General features: G+C 35.0%; 1 protein-coding gene across 6 annotated transcripts in view; it reads left to right on the top strand.

The window, feature by feature from the left end:
- The first annotated feature begins 1225 nt into the window (after window positions 1-1225).
- Window positions 1226-20241, top strand: part of Ptp99A (Protein tyrosine phosphatase 99A) — a 404350-nt gene continuing 385334 nt past the window's right edge. For 2 of the 6 annotated variants that reach the window (XM_070105688.1, XM_070105687.1), the window contains exon 1: window positions 1226-1336. The gene's annotated coding sequence lies outside the window, so the exon portion shown is untranslated. The remainder of the gene's footprint in view (window positions 1337-20241) is intronic. The other 4 variants (XM_070105686.1, XM_070105685.1, XM_070105684.1 and 1 more) reach the window with 4 other exon arrangements.

Below are 20241 nucleotides of genomic sequence, written 5' to 3'. Positions count from 1 at the left end.
ATATATAGTAGGCGATTAAAGTATTTTAAATCATTCGCAAATTGTGCCACTTTAATTCAGTAAAATACTTTATTTTGAAGTACATTCATACCACTTTCGTGTATTTCTCCTATCTAAACATTTGCAAGTATTCTCCTTTCAAACTGTTAACCGCTAAGACTTCTCCACTTTTCGATATTTGCTACGAAACTGCTAACCTAGTCACCACAATTCTTATGATTTCCAACATAGCAGTTAACGTTTCATTTCCAACTTTCCGCATTTCATTTCTTCGAAGATTTGATACACCAACGCGTTTGTCGCGTTATCAAATTCTTATCAGCTGTGTACATTTTCGGAGTTGTTGTGGTGAGTAGCTCGCGCTCTTATACCAATTGCGACGCTCCACGCTTGTACTCTGCGACTGGCGCTCTCGCATTTTATCACGCTCTCGGTTGAAACATTTGTGAATTGAAATGATTGTGAATGCCACAGCAGCACCTTAACGCATTTTCACCACAACAAATAGAACCACCACTGCTCAGCAGCTACTCGTGTTCCAACAACCAAATGTGTCACGAGCAAACACTATCGGCAGGATTCGTATTCGTAGCAATGTTGCACCGTGTAGTCCTGGTAAAAGCTAGATTTTGTGCAACATACGAGCGTCGTTGCGATTTTGTGGGTGACCAAATGTGAATGCAAAAACGTTGCAAATGGAATGCATTGGTGGTTGAAACGGCATGCGTTGGAAATGAAATGTTCGCCTATGTATTGCTGGGTGTAAAAAAACGAATGAATGACTGCTTCAGTTTCGTGTTTGTTGTGCGCTCGTTAGGATGTGCGTCAAAAGGGTCGCGTCCTGTGTGTGTAACGTCGTCGTAGTTGTCGTCGTCCCGCTGTAGTCGTCGTCCTCGTCGTTTCCAATGTCGCGCGCGCGAGTTAAATGCCATCAAAAGCATCAACTTGCATGTCAAAATTTTATCATTTATCACAATTAGCGTTAAAAAGACGGTTATGTAGTGTGTTGCCGTTTGATTTCATGCAAATGCAGAAGAAAGTTATAAAGAAGTGAAGAAATTTTGTGCGAGAAAAGATAAGAAACGAAAGAAATTTTTTGTTAGTCTTGTGAAAAATGTTGTAGCAAGTGCGTACTGATCGAAGCAAAAGCTGACGAAAATATTTTGTATAGAAAAGATAAGTATATCTTTGTGTTTAAAGCAAGTGGTAAAAAAAGAAAAAAATTTCTTACGCACAGTGCTTTAGTATAGCATACTGTTAGGAGCAAAATAAAATTACTACGCCAATAAAATGCGTTACACCATCTAAGCAGATGTTATGCAGCTGATAATGAGAAGTATGTGTTGAAAATTGCTGATAAAATAGTGTGTTAACTATTTCTTTGCATACTTTAAGGATCTTAGCCATAGAGACACAGTGTAATAGGTGTTGTATAAACAAATATGCATGACCTGCACTAACACAACTATAACTCACTAACATATAATTTACTATTAGCAAAAAATACCAACTATCTTCTAAATTTATGACTTAATTGTTGCCTACTTTAAGGCGCTATGTACTGTTTACCACTTTTCTCTGCAGTATTGGCTTAAATTATGCGGTCGCAACATGCCACATGCTTGAAGTGAATGCATAGCGGTAATTTGCAGTTTTAAATTTCGCTTTAGTGCCTTTTTTTGCACTACAACAACAATTACAACAATAAAATTTAGTTTAGTTAAGCAAACGCACAAATTTTCTGTGCTTTACTTCAGCTTACCAGTTCTCAGCGCTTGCTTTAGTGCGCCTTGCATGCCTGGCGTATATAAACTTAATTTGCTACGCTTAAGCGCCTAAAATGTTGCTACGAAAAATCACCATTTAATCTAGTTTACGCGTCGCTTGCATGCGAAATGTTTTCTTTGGCCGGCAGCGTGCCCGTGCTGCGCTAGTTGAGAGTTGGAATATATAGAAGATATGCTTGTCAAAAAAAAAAAAAAATAATAAGAAACTAAAGATCATTAAAAGGGCGTAAAATTAAAAATAAATAGAAAATATTTTTAAAATAAAATTTAGCTAGTACAGGCGTGACCTAAGCCAACAGTGGGTGTACAACAATAACAAATGCAAAGAAAAATATATTTTTAAAATATTCACAACAAAAGCAAACAATAGCGGCATTATAATACTCTGCAGCACAACAGCGCAATACAATGGCAATCTCTTTGCCTTGATAGTCGCTATAGAATGGCAGGCAGCGCACTTTACGCTCATTTTTTCGACGGCAACATCTGTCTGCCACATTGTTTGGTGGGCGCACTTTCCTTTAACGGCGCTTCCACTTGCCACTTATTTTGCTATTTACCAAATGCGTTCTGCTCCTGTCGCTCCTTACTTTTCAACGCCACTATTGCTTGCAATTGTTGCCTCACGAAATTGTTAATAAAAGCTGCCAGAATTTTGCGCTTTTCCACCATTTTCTATTTTATTACATTTCATTATTTTGATTGTTTTCTTCGCTTTCGGTGCGTTTTTTTTTGGTGCTTATGCCACTTATATCTGCCATTTCTTTAGTTGTTTCTTTTAACTTTCCGCAAAATTTTGCTTTACACAAACAAAATGTTCTTACAACACTCTGCACGCTTAACACCCGCTCAATCACTGCTTCATGCAACCACAGCCGTTTCATATTTAACATATTTTGTGGATTATATAACTGTTTGCTGCCGCTTAAAGTTGCAATTTCGACAACCATAACTATATTTTCGCAAACAACAACAACAAAAACCATATTTTATCCAACAACAATAGCCACGACAACGATTTTTTTTAACAACAACAATATTTTCTCGAGCAACAACAACAGCGCGCCTCCTTTAGCGGCAACAAACGCTCCTCTGTGGCTGTGGCATGTGGTGTGCGGCATGTGGCGTGTGGCATATGCCCCACACGGGGTTTAAGTTTCAATTTGTTATATGCCACTCACTTGATAGCTTGCTGTCTGTACTCCGTTCCTTATTCCATGTATGCCTGGCCACGCTGGCTGCCTCTACACGCCTCAAAGCCTGCTAAATTGGCCTTGCTGCTGGCTGCCCGACTACCGACTGTCTTCTTTCCCGTCTCGCATTTGACCTCCTTGCTCTTCTGCCTGCCTTCCTGTCTGTCTGTCCGTTTGTCTTCCAGTTTGACTGTCTGCTTGTCTAGTTGCCTAATCGGTCTGCTCGCTCTTACTTGTTTTGACTCTTTCCCGTTGCACTTCGCAGTTTTATTTGCCTACCGTCCCGCTCCACAGCGCCGCTTTTCCTCAGCCTGACAGCTTTGCTTCTGTTTAAAGCATTTCATTCATTACATTTGTCGGGCAATTTTTTGTTCTAGCCAGCTAGCTGCATAGCTAGGTATTTTTTTTTTTTTTGGTTATTATTGCTGTGGTTGTTGTTGCCTGGCATTTGTTTCGCCCTCAGCTTGTTTTGCATTTGACCCAAATTCAACAGAATTTCCATTTCGGTTTACAGCCACAGCAATTGCAGTCAACATTTGGCAACATTGCGGCTCGTCTTTATGCTCGCACCAAACACAAATGGACACACAACTGCACGCCTGCATGCACAAAGCTGCGGCGTGACGTAGCATACATTTAGGCGTCTCTCATTTAATGTCTCTGTGTTCGCGTGCCGTTGCTGCTCGCCGGCTGCCTTTTTGCCTAATAATGTGCTAAACTCGTTGCCACACATTTAAATTGTTGTGGCAGGCAAGTGAAGAGGGCAGCGGAAGTGAAAAAGAAATGCCAAAAAATTACAAAAAGAAATTGTGCAAAAAATAAGTGAATTTAACGGAGATCACTGCTTGCAACTGAACTGTATATAAATGAAAATGAAAGCGTTGTCTATGTAATTGTGCGCTTGTATGTGTGGTTGTGTGTGGCAATAACATTAGCGGAAATGGAAATGGTGCAATAAAAATGAAACTGCTTAAAAGCATGAAAATAATTGTACTACTAAACGCTTTGCGAAATATTCTCATTTTTATCAACAAACTATTTTATTTTTTCTTTTAAATATAATTTATATTTATTTTTTTTAAATTTATTTAAAATAAATTTTTATTTTTATTTTGATTTAATTTAATTTTTTATTTTTACTTTTATTTTTATTTTTATTTTTATATTTATTTTTCTATTTTTTATACCTACCCACTTCTCATTCTTGTTGTGCCCTTCAGCCTGTTCTGTCTGCTGTCTACATTTGCTAATTTCTTTTCACTCCGATATCTCACTAGGGGCGTCCTGCGCCGTCAGCTGGGTTATCTCAATTTTTACTGTGCTGTGGTCATGCTTTCAGGCTATTATTGTTATTTTGTGGTTGTTGTTGTTGCTATTGTGCTTCATGCTTTCGTTTTTTGGCTTGTAAATGTATTGTTGCATTGCGGTTTTACGACTGCCGCGGCTGCAAGTCGTAAATATTACTCACAGTAATTGCCAACAAAAGTGTCGGCGTTCGAGATTTCTCTATGCAAAGAAATTCTGCGCTTCACTCAAGCATTCGTCTAATTCGCGTGGCCAGCAAAAAAAAACAAGCCAAACATAAAATTTGTAATTTTGTGTACTTTTTCGGACAAACGGGAAAATGGAACTCAAAAAATTTATTGTATATAATAAGCCTTGGTCGGTTTGGGGTTTTTATGGGCAGTTTTGAAAGCTTTTGCTTAAATTAGCTTCTAACAACCACAATGAGTTGGCGAAAAGTGAGAATTTTCCTAGAATTGCGCTAAATGTTAATGTAATTGTATTTGTGCAACAAGTTTGTGTTTGCATGACCAGCCGTGTAGGCGGGAGCTAAGTATAGCAAGTGCTTGAAATTATTACTTTAAATGGAAAAATTTGGTTTTACTGATACATAGAAGACATATGTGGGATAGGGTTATGAAAATTTGTCTCCCAAGAAATATCACTCACTAATCATAGCCTCAAGTTTCCGCATTGCTTGTCGCAGCATAATATTTGTTGAAGTAAATACAAAATTATCAATATATGTTAATTTGTTGACATATTTGTCTTGATTTTATGATTTTTGTGATAAAACTTAGAATAGTATTAACATTTGTATATTTTCGTTATACAAATGCAACGTTGTATATACATTTAAAGTTAACGTAATCGGCTTTTGCTAGCATATTAATCCTAATTTAAGCTTTTCGCATATATTTAGAGATTATTGCCTACCTTTGGGTTCATACCTATTTTTTGCTTTGATTTGTTCTAAGCACTGCATGAATGAACCTAATTCTAAACTTCTTGAATACAATTTGAATCTCTTGTCTACTTTTAATCCTTCACTTACATTTTTTTTTATAGATTTTTTAGTCAAATTTTCATTTAAACATTTTAAATATATTGCCTACCTTTAGGCTAGGGCTTTTATTGTATTTTGCCCACTTTTATGCTTTCACTTAAAGTGTATTAATTATGCCATATTAGAAGGCTTTTGAATACACGTAATTTTAAATATTTCGAATATATTCAAAATATTTTGTCTACTTTTAGGTTCCTGGTCAATTACTATTATATTTTTTAAATTTTTGGATTTCATCCAATTTCAACAATTTCGAAATAAATGATAAAGAATTTCTATATTGATTATGTAAACGTAAAAGCTATTAAAAAATTTAGCGCTTAGTATTAAAATGGTGTGGGCTTATGTATACCAAAACTAATTAACTTAGAAAATAGCTGGATTTCCTGAAAAACTTTTATCAGTTCAATTAATTGACTACATACTAAAAAATATCATTTTAAGAGAGTTTCTAAATTAGCTCAGTGACTCTTACCTATACAATACACTATTTGGCTCCATGGCTTTTCAGATTAATAATAATATTGCAAAGTTTTCCCAAGCTTTTTGAGCCGGATGAAAAACCATTTATAGATGGGAAAAATCTTCAATTTTGATGTATTTATTTTTGCATGGCGTCTGTACTAGATTTAGCCGATATTTTACTTGGTAGAAAAAATTAGTTCAAATATAGCTAAAAACAAGCGTTTTTATAAAGTCTGAAAATACTAATAGTTGAAATCCATTTATTGACAAAACGTTTTAAGGGAAACAAGCCACTTTTGGATACCCTTTTTTTGATTTGAATCGTATTCCAGAGAGCGCGCTCTACATCCATCGAAAAAAACGATAGTTCGAAGAGGCTAGGTCTGGGCTATAAAGCGGGTAAAGCAAAACTTCCCCGCCGCTGTTTTTCAAATTGTTTTTAAACGGTTTTGCAACAAGAGGCCGGGCCTTGTCATAATAGAAAATTATTGTCTCATCTCCAGTCGCGAATTCCGGGCGTTTTTCGACAATCATCGGTGGGGTTCCAAATTAATGATTTCTGTCAGCTTTAGATGCTCATAATGCAGCACACTCTTCTGTTTCCATCAAACGCAGAGTATTACCTTGACATCATGGATGTTCGGCTTTGCAATTGATTTGGTTGGTTAGCCAGGTTTCTTATATGTTTTTTGTGTTTAGGGTTGTCGTAATGGATACATTTTTCTTCACGAGACACAGTCCAATGCAAAAACGACTTCTTTTTGTAGCGTTAAAGCAGCATTTCTGACATACATAATCGTCTGTCAAGGTCTCCTGGCCTCCACATATACTGCGAGTTCTTCCTGTATTTCGAAAAAATCTTCATAGAACAGTTCCATTTCCTCATCTTCAAACATTTTTGTCCGCCGAGGACGTTCTTCGTTTTCCAAGCCAAAAAACCAGGCACAAAGTTCGTCAGTGAAAAAAAGTATTGCTGTTTACACTCCAAACGAAAATACGAATGACATACATATATTGAAAATCAATTACAAGGAAGACTGTAGCTTTCCAACGCGTGGTCGGAATATTGAAACAATGAAATAATAATCAAGTTATGCCATCTCTGTATAAACCATTATATCACTAAAAATTTGTTTTCCAACAAAAAACCGCAAATAGATCTTGAATTGATAATTTTAAGTCAGTTTGTGCTTATTATCTAAACTTAATATGTGCTTATTGACATAACATGCCACATCGTAAAAATCACGTAAATGTTGCACGGCACACTACTAGGCCCTCAAGTAAAATATACTGTATAAATAGAAATAGAAAAGCAGCAACAAGCGACCACTTTCAGAATAAAATAAAAATAGTGCAAAAATTTTGAAAACCTTCTACTTATAGTATAAAAAGAAGAAGAAGCAACAGGAAGAGAGCCGAGAGGTTTGAGTTGAAGGAGTGAAGTGTTGGTGTTTGTGAAGATGAATGCTCCTCCATAGCCAACATGTGGTGAAATCACTGCAAACTACTTGCAATTTCTAGCATTTTAAAATTTGTGGCACGTGCCCAAATTGTAAACTTGAGGCAAACAATAAATTCACTGCTGCAGAAGTAAAACCGCAGCAATACATGCCGAGGGCATTCTGATGAACTAAAATGAAATGAAACATATATAAAACAATAAATATGTATAAATACGTAAACAAAGAAAAAAAATCCATTTCCTACAAGCAAACATGGCAATAACTGTATAAATAATGTGCCTAAAATTTTTCTGTGCCGACGTTGGCACAAGCTTTCACCAAATTGAATTTAATTTTCAACGCTTTTCTTTAACTTCCTTAACGTATTGTTATTGCTCTTTCACTGTGCAACATTTTAAGGGCCCCACTACTTGCCACAAACCAACATTCTTGCCATTATGGCGAACATAAGTCGCAACAACAATGAAATGGTTGCGCGTTAAGTGGCAAGGCGGCCACTGACGCAACCGCAGAGCCACACAGCCCAATAGAGGCAAGCAGCTTAGCTGTGTGGCAGCAGCAGTAACAGTGAATGCGCAGCGATAATACGGCATTGTTGCAGAAACAACTCGACAATAATAAAAAGCTTATACTCATAATAGCGAGCAAAGCCAAGTGACCTCCAGAGGAAACTTTAAATGTAATGGCCAAGAAAGCGGCACCGCCAACAATAATAACAACAACAAAAATTGGAAACGAAGGCGCAGTTAAGTGAATCAGCCAGCGAAAAGCTGGCTGACTGTCTGTTAGTATGCAAGTGTGTGCTTCTGCGCGTGTTTGTGTGTGGCTGCTTATTCACATATAATTGTTTGTGTGACTTGCCAATAAGCTTGCATCGCATAAGTACTAACTTTAAGGCATTTAAATGCAGTTACCTTTTCAAAAGGAAATTCAATTTCACTCCAAAGTCTTGCGAATCATTCATTTTTGTTGTTGTGCGTTTGTGTTGCAAGCTGCTACAACAGCGATAATAATACTCATAATAATACTTGTAATAAGCGCTGCGACAACTATCCAAAGGTGCACTAACACACATAAACACCTATTTGTACTTGCGGTGTGTGAGTAAATAAATGTGATCCCATCACATAATCCACTATTAGAACGTGTGTGTTGCATGTTGAATGTTGAATGAGGTGGAAAAAAATTACATTGCTCGCGTTTGCTGCGGCTGTGGCAAGCTAGAGTGTGTGTGTTAACGCGCAATAAGTTCGAGTAGGGAAAGCATAGTTTTAGGCTGATTAGGCTAAAGTATATTTTATAAAATGGCTAGTAGTTATTTTTACTCAAAAAGTATGAGATTTTTTATTAAACAAATTTTTTTTTTATATATATAATTTAGAAATTCCACAACTAACCCCTATTTGTCTTTTTGATTGAAATGAGGCTTTGCTTATATATTGTCCATATCAAACAGGTTTTACTGCATATGAGGTAACTTTGACAGTGGCGGGTTTGATTCATATAGGCCGAATAAATTCTTTGAACTGCTTCCATAATTTATATCACTGTATAGACTAGTGCGGAGGCCTTTAAAAATTATAAACAAAAAATAAAAATTAATAGTATGTTGAAAAACCTATCGAAAGCGAAAGATAAAATAACAAACATGAAGGGACCTTCTTATGTCGCAAACTCACCATATTTTCTTTAATATAAAAAATTTATTCTTTCTCCTTATATTGACCTAATATTCAAAAAAAAACCCACCTTTCAATAAAAAATTTTCAAGTCAAAATTTCAAGTTCTTTTAAGCAGTTTGTAGGCTTAATAACTCTACTTTCAGATGATGTAAAAATTATGTATATTACTATGGCAAGTTTTCTCAGAAAATTCTAAAATTAATATTATGTCTGTTCTTTATCGGATCTGCGAAAAAAATATAATTGTATATTTCACAAATACTAAATCGACTTAAAAATCTTGTAGCAACTGTCATATAAACTTGTTCGAAAACTATTATACACCTTTCTTTCACCTTCCACCAAGTTGCTCTAGAATTTACATTATAATTAGTTTTGATGTTTACGATAAGCTCAATTTAGAGCTTTGAAGGCAAATACTTCAATTTCGAAAATTATTTTTATTTATTGTGAATTTTCGGGTGCGACAAATCTACATATCAATTTCAATCTTTCTCATCAAAATCGGGCCAAAAATGTTGTCGGAAAAATTCTAAGCTTTTAAGACTCGGTTTTGACTGAAGATATCAAAAAGCGAGAACTTACGAATAATATAACAGAAACAACTACGTCGGCAATATCACAGAGTTGAATTTACTTCCAGCTTAAAGCGTGCGTATTATTATTTTTCTATAAGATTTTTTAAAGAATCGAAAACCGAGCTTGCAGCTTACTAGGCATTTAAAGTTACAAATATCTCGCGTATCGATGTACCACAAACTAATGGACTCATGTTACTACTTCCACCTAAAAATATTCCAATTTATTTAAAATAAAATTAAAAACTTGGTCGCTTAAACTCCATATACCAAAAATGGCGAACTTCGTCTTTCGTTATTATAGTACAAATGTTAAAAAAATAAAGTAACACAAATTCACTTAAATATTATTATGTGCTAAGCATATCGTGTTTAATGATATTGCATTTTTAAATATTACTTACTCTTGGACATCACAAGGCTCTAACTCTACCCATATATATATTTATATAACCAACTTGTCAAGAAGTCTCTAAGCCAATATTCATCGCACTATCATATTTTTACTTAAACTTTCGCTTGCACGGACAACTGAGCGGACGGACAGACAAGCTGCAAGAAATCAACAAGACTCGCTGCTCACTTTTATACCTTCTGAACAAATTTGAGTCGGACTGATGATAATATAAACAATATTTTCACATATTATAACACAAATCTCTTTTATCGCCTTCCAAATAGGCTGCGTTTGACACAATGCAAGCCAATGCTTAATCTAATTTCCATGCACTTATTATAAGCTTCGACCGGAATAGAATTCAGTGCTTTCAACAAAAGACTTTTAGTGGCTTCAATGTACAAGTGACGCAATGCACAGGCGAATTTCGCAGTTCCAAATATAGAAAAAGTCACAGGGATCCCTAATTTCAATACGGTGGATTGGCGATGTGTCTGGTTTCGTGCTTGACAAAAAAGTCCGTCGCAATCACGCTACAAAGTGACGGCACATTATCGTGGCGATCATGAGAGCGAAGAATCATGAATCTCTGGAGCACCATTCGCATGATTGTTGGATGGTTTCGGCGTTATATTCATAAATCTACGTCTCGTCAATAGTAATGATGTGATTAACCTAGGGTCCTCAGCTAGGTTGCCAAACATCTCTTTTCCGATGACTACTCCACCACGCGTTTGCCAAAGATTCTGGTCTTTTGGTGTGGGTCTAGCATTGATACGCCTTATACCCAAATCTTTTATTTAAAAGACATATTGAGATTCTCTGCTATTTTTCTGCTGTCGATTTTCAAGCACTGTTTCTATAATTTTTTCGATGCTATCGCCATTAACAGAGATGAATGGACGACTAGCATGAGGCAATTTTTCGATTTTATGAAACGCTTTGTGCCACGCAAATACTTGTGTTTGTGATAAAAATAGACTCCCCAAAAGTACTGCAACGTTTTTATCGATTCCGTAGCCGTGATTCCATCGGAAATACAAAATTTCAAGCAAACTCTTGTTAAATTGCCAAACAAACAACAAACAATACTAATTGACATCAAACTTCGCGAACATTATTGGTACAAACGTAGGATATAGAAAAAAATGTTATCGATTCGATTTGCATCCAATTTGAATGCACTCATGGGTCAAATTTGATCCGATGGTTTAACTAAATGAATAATATAAAAAGCTACAAAAAAATTTTAAGCGAACGGGACTAACATACTCAGACTTCAACAATTACAAAATCAAAATTTTAATTTTTAAGTTTTACAAAAATTTATTTTTAATCCATTTTTTTAGAGTTTATACCACTGTACGCCCCACCCAGCCGAATGCGCGGCGACATTTCGGACGCTTTCGCAATGCTTCAAGTTGATGGCACGCGAAGTTGGCGTGTGCAATGAGATTTTAAAAGAAAAGTATAACTCACCCACACACACACACATACCCACATATATGAAGGTGGCACGAAAATTATGTAAGTACAAATATGTTTGCGAAACGTGCAACAGACAAATGGGAATTGATAGTGCAAAGCGCTGGGCGATTCAAGCAAGGCAAACACATATACATATACACACATACTTGTATGAACACACGTGAAAATACACATGCAGCAGCATTCGGTTACAATGGCAGCAAGCAGCGTAAACCTACGAGAGCGTGTGTGTGTGTGCGTGCTTGTGGCAAGGTGTGTGCGGTGCTGCACGCTTGTTTGCTGCACGAACAGTTGCAGCATCAACTTCAATTGCTTTGCGACGTGTGACGCATAATAGTGTTGCAAGCTGCTACACACACACACACGCCCTTTATTTATGACTCTTATTATTGTTATTGTTATTATTATTATTTCTTTCCATTCAATTCCATAACATTTATGTATTTGCTTAGAATTAAGTTTACGAGTATTTCAACGTTTCGTTGTTGTCTCTACACTGTCGTTGTTGTTATTGCTGTTGTTGTAAAATTGTGTTTCATTAAATTTTGTGTTGTCACTTGTAGTTTTTACATTGTTTGCACTGTATGCTTCTTTCGGTTGTTGCACACGAAGGCGGTCATGCAACATGATAAAACATTTGCTGCAACATATGCTGCAAGTTGCTACGCAACAATGCAAAAACAAAATATACACATAAATATATGTGTGTATGTATGTACGTGTATGCAACAACAACTAGTGTGGGCTAACTGTACTTGCTGGTGGCTGGTGGCCAAGCAAATACTTATGACATAGTGCAAACTGGCAATAACAGTGGCTATGTCTCTTGCACACATACGCCACATGCATACACATACATACTCGCAAACGTCCTGGGGGCAATCACCAAAGGCAAAAAAAATGCCACTTTTTGTTGTTATTTACTTGCTTATATTTTTGCACTTGCAACATGGCAAAATAGTGCTTTCTATGAACGCAGAGCGGCATGTATGTATGTATATGTGTACCTCATAGACGGCATGCTATTGCATTTATTTGTGTGTGCGTGTATATGTGTTTGTGCAACAACAGTTTTTTCCCAAGCAGCAACATTTGACTGTTTGCTTTCTTGCTGCAGCTGCTCAAGTAGTGCGGTCTTTGCTGCCACTATTGTTGTTGAGCATTTTCTTCTAAACACGCCTTAAAATCTGCTTTTCGTTTTTTTTTTTTTTGCCTTCACCATTTCTTTGTTGCTATTGTTGCACCATAACTAAATTACATGGCTTTGGCTCTGTTTGTTTGTTTGTTCGTTCGTTTGTTTGTGTTATTGCTTTTGCTGTTAACAGCAGCCTTAAAATTGCTCATAAGCATCAGCAGCACCGACATCAGCTGCAACACTTCCACCATTATTGCCACTGACTATTATTGTGATCACAATCATTTTTGTCAACATCGTCCATTGTTGGTTGCATGCAACATTGTGCAAAATTGTCCGTTTTATATTTGCTTTGAAATTCTTCACAAAGCGCAGATTTTCTTTTGGTTTTGCGCAAATTTGAAGAAATGTTTTGTGTTGCTTTAACTTAAAACTGTGGCAACCACGCTTTTTTAATATGAAGCGATTTTACTTAGCGATGATTAGTTTCCTTTAAGTTGTGTCAACTTAGCTTCAAAGTAGACAAAAATTGTAAGTCTTCTGAGATAGCTTCTTTGTGGCCCCGACTAACCTTTATGGTTGGTTTCCAGCCAACAAAAATATTTTCAACAAATATCATAACTTATGTTCCGGAGCTAACAAGTAACAGAAGAGCCATTTAAGCGGTTATATCTACTTGGAGTAAAAAAAAACGCATTTTCTTAAACTTTTTTTTAAGAAACAATGGTGAATAATTTTGAAATTATGTATTTCCTTGATCCCGTAGTCAATATCTAGGCGGATCTTCGAAAAAAGGTGTCTGACGACGAGGAAGATTGTTCTGAATAAAATTATCTTAAAATAGCGACTTTTAAAAAAAAGTGCTTTTTTGTGACAAAATTTACACTGCAGAGTGTATTGAAACACCAAAGTTATAATAAAACATGTGATTCCTTAAATCATTACTAAGAAGGTCGTGTAAAAATTTCAAGTGCATATGCAAATATATACATTCACAAGTTTGCGACAGGTGGCAAGGTCATACATTTTAATTTGGTTAGAATATCATACTCAATTCGGAAACCCATTTGATCTCATTTAAATTTCTGAAAATTTTGAATATTGCAATCGTTTTCATTGTAGCAGCTAAACTGTCAGGGAGTCCGCATCAGTTAATTAGACTTGGCTCTTATGGGCACCGATCACTTTTGTGCATATTCTTCCATTATATATTACTCCGGTTAAGGTTGATCTTGTGTTTTAATGAGGTGTATATACTGTTTCAGTTTGCTCCTATGTCTCTGTCGTTCGGCTCGTGACGCCATTTTTCTTTCAGCGACACTGTTTATTGAAGGGCTGGTTTCCCTGTAACTTCACTTTAAACGTAACAATGTTTTTCTTCTGAATCGTATTGAAGAAGTAGTGTAATATTTTGAATTTCTGTTTTTCTTTGCTTTGCTGATAAAAAAAAATTATATTTGTAAACCATATTTTTAACCACGTCTTCCTTTTGTCAACCATGACTTTTACTTGTTATTAAGTATTCCGAAGTTATGTAATACCTCCATCAGGGCCTGTACCTTTGTTGACGTGTTAGGTCTTCCTATTAGTTTTGAACTCTTAACAAAATATTTTTTTAAACGCTATTGGAGCAAATTTCTTTTCAATCGGCTCAAAATTTTGATAATTTGGAATACACTTATCGCATATATATAAGCGAAAAATGAGACTAATCATAATAATATAGGTAATTTCTTCCGAGTATCGTAAAAGAATAATATGAAATATCAATTGTTTAATAATGGTGTTAGTTAAAAGTAATTTAAACAAATTTATGTGGATTTTCTTTGCTCTAACATCAATTCTGAGCAGAAAGTTTTAGGTGTACGACTTGGCTAAGTTGTTATGTTTGCGCCTGAATATAGACTTTATAATAAAAATTTGAATTTAGTGTCATATGACAATTTAACTAATAGTTTGCTACATATTGTTGCCTACATTTAGGGATATTTTCTAAGAGCGTCTGAAAGAATAGAATACTCTGAAATACCAATGTTTAAATGCACAATTTTCTTATTTTAAAATAAATTTCAAATGAATATTACAGTTTGTGGAGTGTTTTAAAGCTTATGAGTCATAATAAATAAAGACTTGGTGCTGCATTAATGGCTCGAATTTAACTAAGCTTAATGCCTGATGACAAATCGCTTTGGCTGTAGTTGGAATTGTACTTTCATATAAAAGGACATATGCACATGTTCTAAGTGAAAAGTATGTACTTGAATATATCTATGTAAATATATAAGTTTATATATGCTGCATGAAAAATATACTAAAACTCGTCGCTCATTCATTGTTATCAGCTTTACGGCCTAACTGTCGTACTTATTTCATTTTATTCCTTTTAGCCTTATTTTCTTTTTGTCTTATGTTAAGCATATTTGCTTTGGATTAACAACTTTTAGTTCTGCTGTCATGAATTTTCTTATGTTTATTCAATCTAATAGGCACTGTGAGCTATTATTTGAATTCAAGTTAAAATAACTTCATTATTTATTTATACAAATTTTATTGTAAATTAATGTTCTGTGAAAAGGAAATTCTGCACCAAAAAAGTAAATTGAAATAGTTGAAAATTTTTTTAAATAAGTGTTGTTAAGTAAATATTTACAAATGTATAAACATATGTGTATGCAGCTTGGTTAAAGTTGGTCAATATTTACTTGTTAAGTTATGTGGAATAATTATTTAGTTAACATAATATAGCGATGTCAAGAAAACAAATTGTTGTGGTTAAAATTAATTAAATTCAAATAAATTCTTTATATTGCTTACATATAGGCGCATGTATGATATTAGCTAAGACATACACCAACAGTATTAAATTACTTTTAATATATTTCTGAATTTTTCTTTCTCAAATAAATGCCTTTTTCGCTTAACAGTAATAAAATGCTTTCCATTTTACTATCCGAAATAAACCAGTAAATCAAGACATAGCATATCTCGCCACTGTGCCGCCGTTGTGCCAGTTTACTGACACCATAGTTGCCGCTGTCAACGTCAGCGCTAACGACAACGTCTCCATTCTAGCCGTAAGTCTCCAAACGGATTTACGATGTCTTCTTTAATATTTGCGCGCATTTTATTTTGTTGCCTTTTATATATTTTCTACAACTATTTAGTATATGCACTAACAGTGTACTTTAAACCACTTATATAATTCTTCATGGCGCAAATAAAGCGTGACATGTAAAAGAGTTTCACATGCCACGAAGTGTAGAGACAAGTTATAAGACAACAGTAAGTTTTACTTTTCTGTATGTATTTTAATTCTAATAGAGTTTATATTCCATATATTTGCTCTGTAACAATTTAGAATTTTTTTTTTGGAAATTTCCGTTAGACTTATCTTTTTAAAGAGTCCGTCTGATAAAGCAAATAAGAATAAATAGTAATAAATTCAATACGCTGATTATAATATAATAATTTAAATATACATTATTTTTTAAGTTATATGGGTTTTAAAGCACATAATGTCCGAAAATAAATAATTGGACTTATTTTTTCCTAGAAGAGAAGTGATGACTACTCGCATGAAATTGCAGTGCAATCACTTGGAGAATCTACCTGTAAATCAAACCTCTTAAATTTGTTGAGATTTTATCTCGAAATTTCAAATTGACAAAAATATAGATCATTGTGCACCTAAAACTATGCAAAGGATGGTACCACAAATTTAGTTTTTTGGATTTTTACCATTAGCTGGCGACTTTAAAATCGTTAAGGATTTAATTTTTATTGAGGTCTATTCGTTTCATTTATAAACTATTGAAATAATATTTTTAAAGGAACTGTAACCAAGAAAATAAATGATTTAAACAGAACTCTTACCTAAAGCGCCATCTGTGTACAAATATATATATGAAATTGTGCACACTTCCTTTTTTACCCAAGAGGCTGCTTATTTGTCCAAATCGCCGATATCGGAGCATTATAGCATACAACTGCCATGCAAACTGAACAATCGGAAAAATTTTTAGATAAATTGCTTAAATCGAACCATTATGGTATAGAGCTTCCAGACAAACTGAACGATGAAAATCAAGTTATTGTACGGAAAACTAATTTTTTATACTTTTTGTAGCTACTGTTTATACCCGTACACCCTCCACATGTACTTAACACCTCTGTCCAATTAAATATATACCCACCTCTCGCCACCTAATCGCTCCACAAAGCGTTGCGCTCAACTCATCCACCAACAGGCCGGATGTTAATGTCTTTTCATTCACCGTTTATGCTGACGACAGCAGCATTTTGTCTGTATGTACGAGACTATGACATGACCTGTTTCTTAAGCATTGTCATTCGTTGCATGCAACCACATGCACACACACATACACCGCACACGGCTTGTTATGGTTTCTGCCTTCTACCGCTGCTGCTTTGTTATTTCTTACATATTTTTACGCCTGCTGCTCGCCTCTCACACACTTTCATTGTGGGTGTGTGTGTGCGCTTGTGGGTGTCTTTAATTTTTCTTCATACTCATTTGCAGCGTTTGTCTTTGACCGCGGAAGTTCTTGTCATCGTGCTTCTGTCTGTCTTCAGTCATCTTTTTGCTCTGGCTTCACCGACTGACTGACTCGCCTGCACGTCTCGCGTTTACCTCTTTTGGTTTTCTTGGTTTTCTTCAGCGCTGTCTTGTTGTAGCTGTTGTTATTCGTAACAATGCTTTACAAGCGGCCTCAACTCTGTCATATTCGTTTCTGTGTATGTTGCTCTGGCCAGCTTGTTGACTTGTTTTAACTCCTACTTCCTCTTCTGCTTCTTCCACGTCTGTTGCTACAACGTTTGACTGCTTAGCGGCAAGCTCTATGGCTCACAATAATTGCTTTCGCTTCGGTGTCATATTTTTCTTTATTTTAATCGGCCATTGGCATTTCAACTCATTTTTCCGGCATTGTGCTGGACTTTTCATTTCACGTTTCTTTATTTTTTAATTTTATGTTTTTGGCTTTTCTTTCTCGTGGTGAAAATGTTCACCGCTTTTGGTTGATTTGTGCTCTGTTTTACTTTGGACTCACAGACAATGGGCGCTGAAAATGACAGCATATCGAGCGTTTAATTGTGCATTTTTTTCTGTTTTTGCCACTGTGATGCTTATTGTTTCGTTAAAAGATAAGGAGTTGAACTGTCAATTGTTCCACCTACGGCTTGATGATCTATACTTGTAGACATGTTAGTAGAGCTCTTTGATTCTTTAACAAATACGTTCTCCGTAAATTTTTAGATTTTTAGATCCTTCTGGATGATCTGTGGTTGTAGTTGTGCAGTCGAGATTATTTTGAACTTCTTTGAAGGTTATGTTTCGATAAGTCAATAGAACTTACAGTACATTAGTATTGTAGTTTTTAGTAGCTACCGTTTGCATATATGTATATTAGACTGCTTTTTTTTTTTTGAACTATTTTTTTTTTTCGATCCCATGGTGAAATTTTTTTGGAAAAAAATTCCCTAAAAATTTGGGACTTTACTTTAAATATTAAGTACTAGACCAAGGCCTGTAAAGATTTCCCATATAAAATACACGTTAAACTTGATTTTTTTTCTTTTTAATTTTATAACTCAGCGGCAGTTGATGGGATTATCTCACCCATCATTAGGTATTCCTCAGAATTGAACGCTCTACAAAAGTCTCCATTGCGGTAAAGTTATAACTTGCACCTGCGGGGTAGTACGGGCCCCCAAACCTAATTTTTCCATGAAATTCGCGTTTTTTTGGAATTATCTCGTAAACAATACTAGATACAGAAAAATTGTTAATAACAAAATTGTAGGAAATTTAATTTGCTTCTCTTTGGCACCAAATCGATAATATTAATACTCTTTGAGATACAGAGATTTTAAGTTGAAGTGGTATGACCTCACCTGAGTTTCAGAAATCCATAAAAATTCCATACTACGTTTTTGCAAGAATTTTGGAACTTATTATGATCGACTCCTTTAGTTTCAACGCCTGGTCTCGAAGTGTAAATTGCTCCTATGGTTTATTTTCGGAGAAGTCTACGCAATATACACCAGAGACTGTTACTAGAGCCGAGTCTCGTACAAAATACCAGAAATCGGTGGTCCGACAAGCCTTTTGAACCATTTTCGATATATTTTGTTTATAAATGAAGTTATAAGTGATCACACATATGTATGTATTTGTGTCATAATACTATAAATTACCATATTTAGAATACACAAGTATACATATACATATTTACATAAGTTATACATACAAGTATGTATTAAAAGCTTTCACTTCATGTAAGCTCCACATATTCTAGTCAATCAATCAATAAGCCAATAAGTTCACACACACATATTTATATATATTGCTCCAAGTTCAATTAGCTTGCCAACCAACAATTAATTACTCACTCACGGCAGCACACTTAGCGCTGTCAAAGAGTGTAGCGTGCTCACCTATTAGCGTTAAAGAAGTTGTTATGCTATATGCGTCTGAACTTCAGGTCTCCAGAGACAGCTGTCAAGACTATCACGTTTGCAGGTGATGATGGTATCATATATTTCATGTCGTTTATTTCTGAACTTTTAGTAAATAGTAAAGCTTAGCTTTTTCTGCTGTTAGCGGCCGCGTATACGTAACATGTTTATTATGCGCTTGTCAAGGCTTGAAAACAACATTATTAATAATGTGAAATGCAACACGTTTTGAAATTATTCGATAATTATTTCTTTAATTTTGACGGTTTACTTTTTCTTTTCTGCATTAACATTTGCGATGTAAGCAACAAAAGTTCATATATTTTCGTTTAATATTATATTTAAGTGTATTTGAACTGATAAAAAAAGATATCATTGAGTATTTTGTATTTTAAGTCGGTATTTTATTGATGATAAAAACTAAAAAAAAGCAAGACAAAATGTTAGCTTCGGTTGCACCTAAGCTATAATACCCTTCACAAATACAAAGGTTCCTTACAAGTACTTGATTCCAATTGTTTAGTTTATATGGCAGCTATATGCTATAGTGATCCGATATTGGCCGTTCCGACAAATGAACAGCTTCTGAGTGAGAAAAGTAAAGGTGAAAAATTTCAGATCAATAGCTTAAAGACTGAAGGACTAGTTCCGGTATATACAGACAGGCAGACGGGCAGACAGACTAACATGGCTAAATCAACTCAGATAATAATATAGAATTTTAGAGAATTTTCATTTCATTTGCATCTCAATAAATTGTGCTTATTTAAATAAATACTCAAATTACACTTTAGACTTCTAGAATATATTTAATATAATTTTTGTAAATCTAAAAATGATATATTGAAATAATAAAAGCAGTCGCAGAAACGACAAAAATGTAATATATTAGACATATAATATTAAATTTTGTCTAGCAGCTATCCTCATTTAGACTACTCTCCGTCTTTAATTCCGTAACAGCTATAGTGTCTATAGCTATATGGGTTTTTTTTCTCAAAATTTTAACGCTTATTTAAGCATAGCAATAATGGTCGCACTATATTCTAGAAGCTCATAATATAGCACGCCTTTCTGAGCTTACTAATCATAGAGTATTATCTTGCCGTTTATTTGGCTGGTTGGGCAGGATTCACGTATGACTCGTTGCGTTTAGGATTGTCGTAATGGATGAATTTGTCATCATCAGTCATAAACCGATGCAAAAATTACTGCTGTAGCCT

Source organism: Bactrocera oleae, chromosome 2, assembly GCF_042242935.1.
Source record: "Bactrocera oleae isolate idBacOlea1 chromosome 2, idBacOlea1, whole genome shotgun sequence".
In the NCBI taxonomy this organism is placed as follows: Eukaryota; Metazoa; Arthropoda; class Insecta; order Diptera; family Tephritidae; genus Bactrocera; species Bactrocera oleae.
Note: the sequence above shows the minus strand (reverse complement) of the source record. Positions and strands in the feature narration are given on the sequence as shown.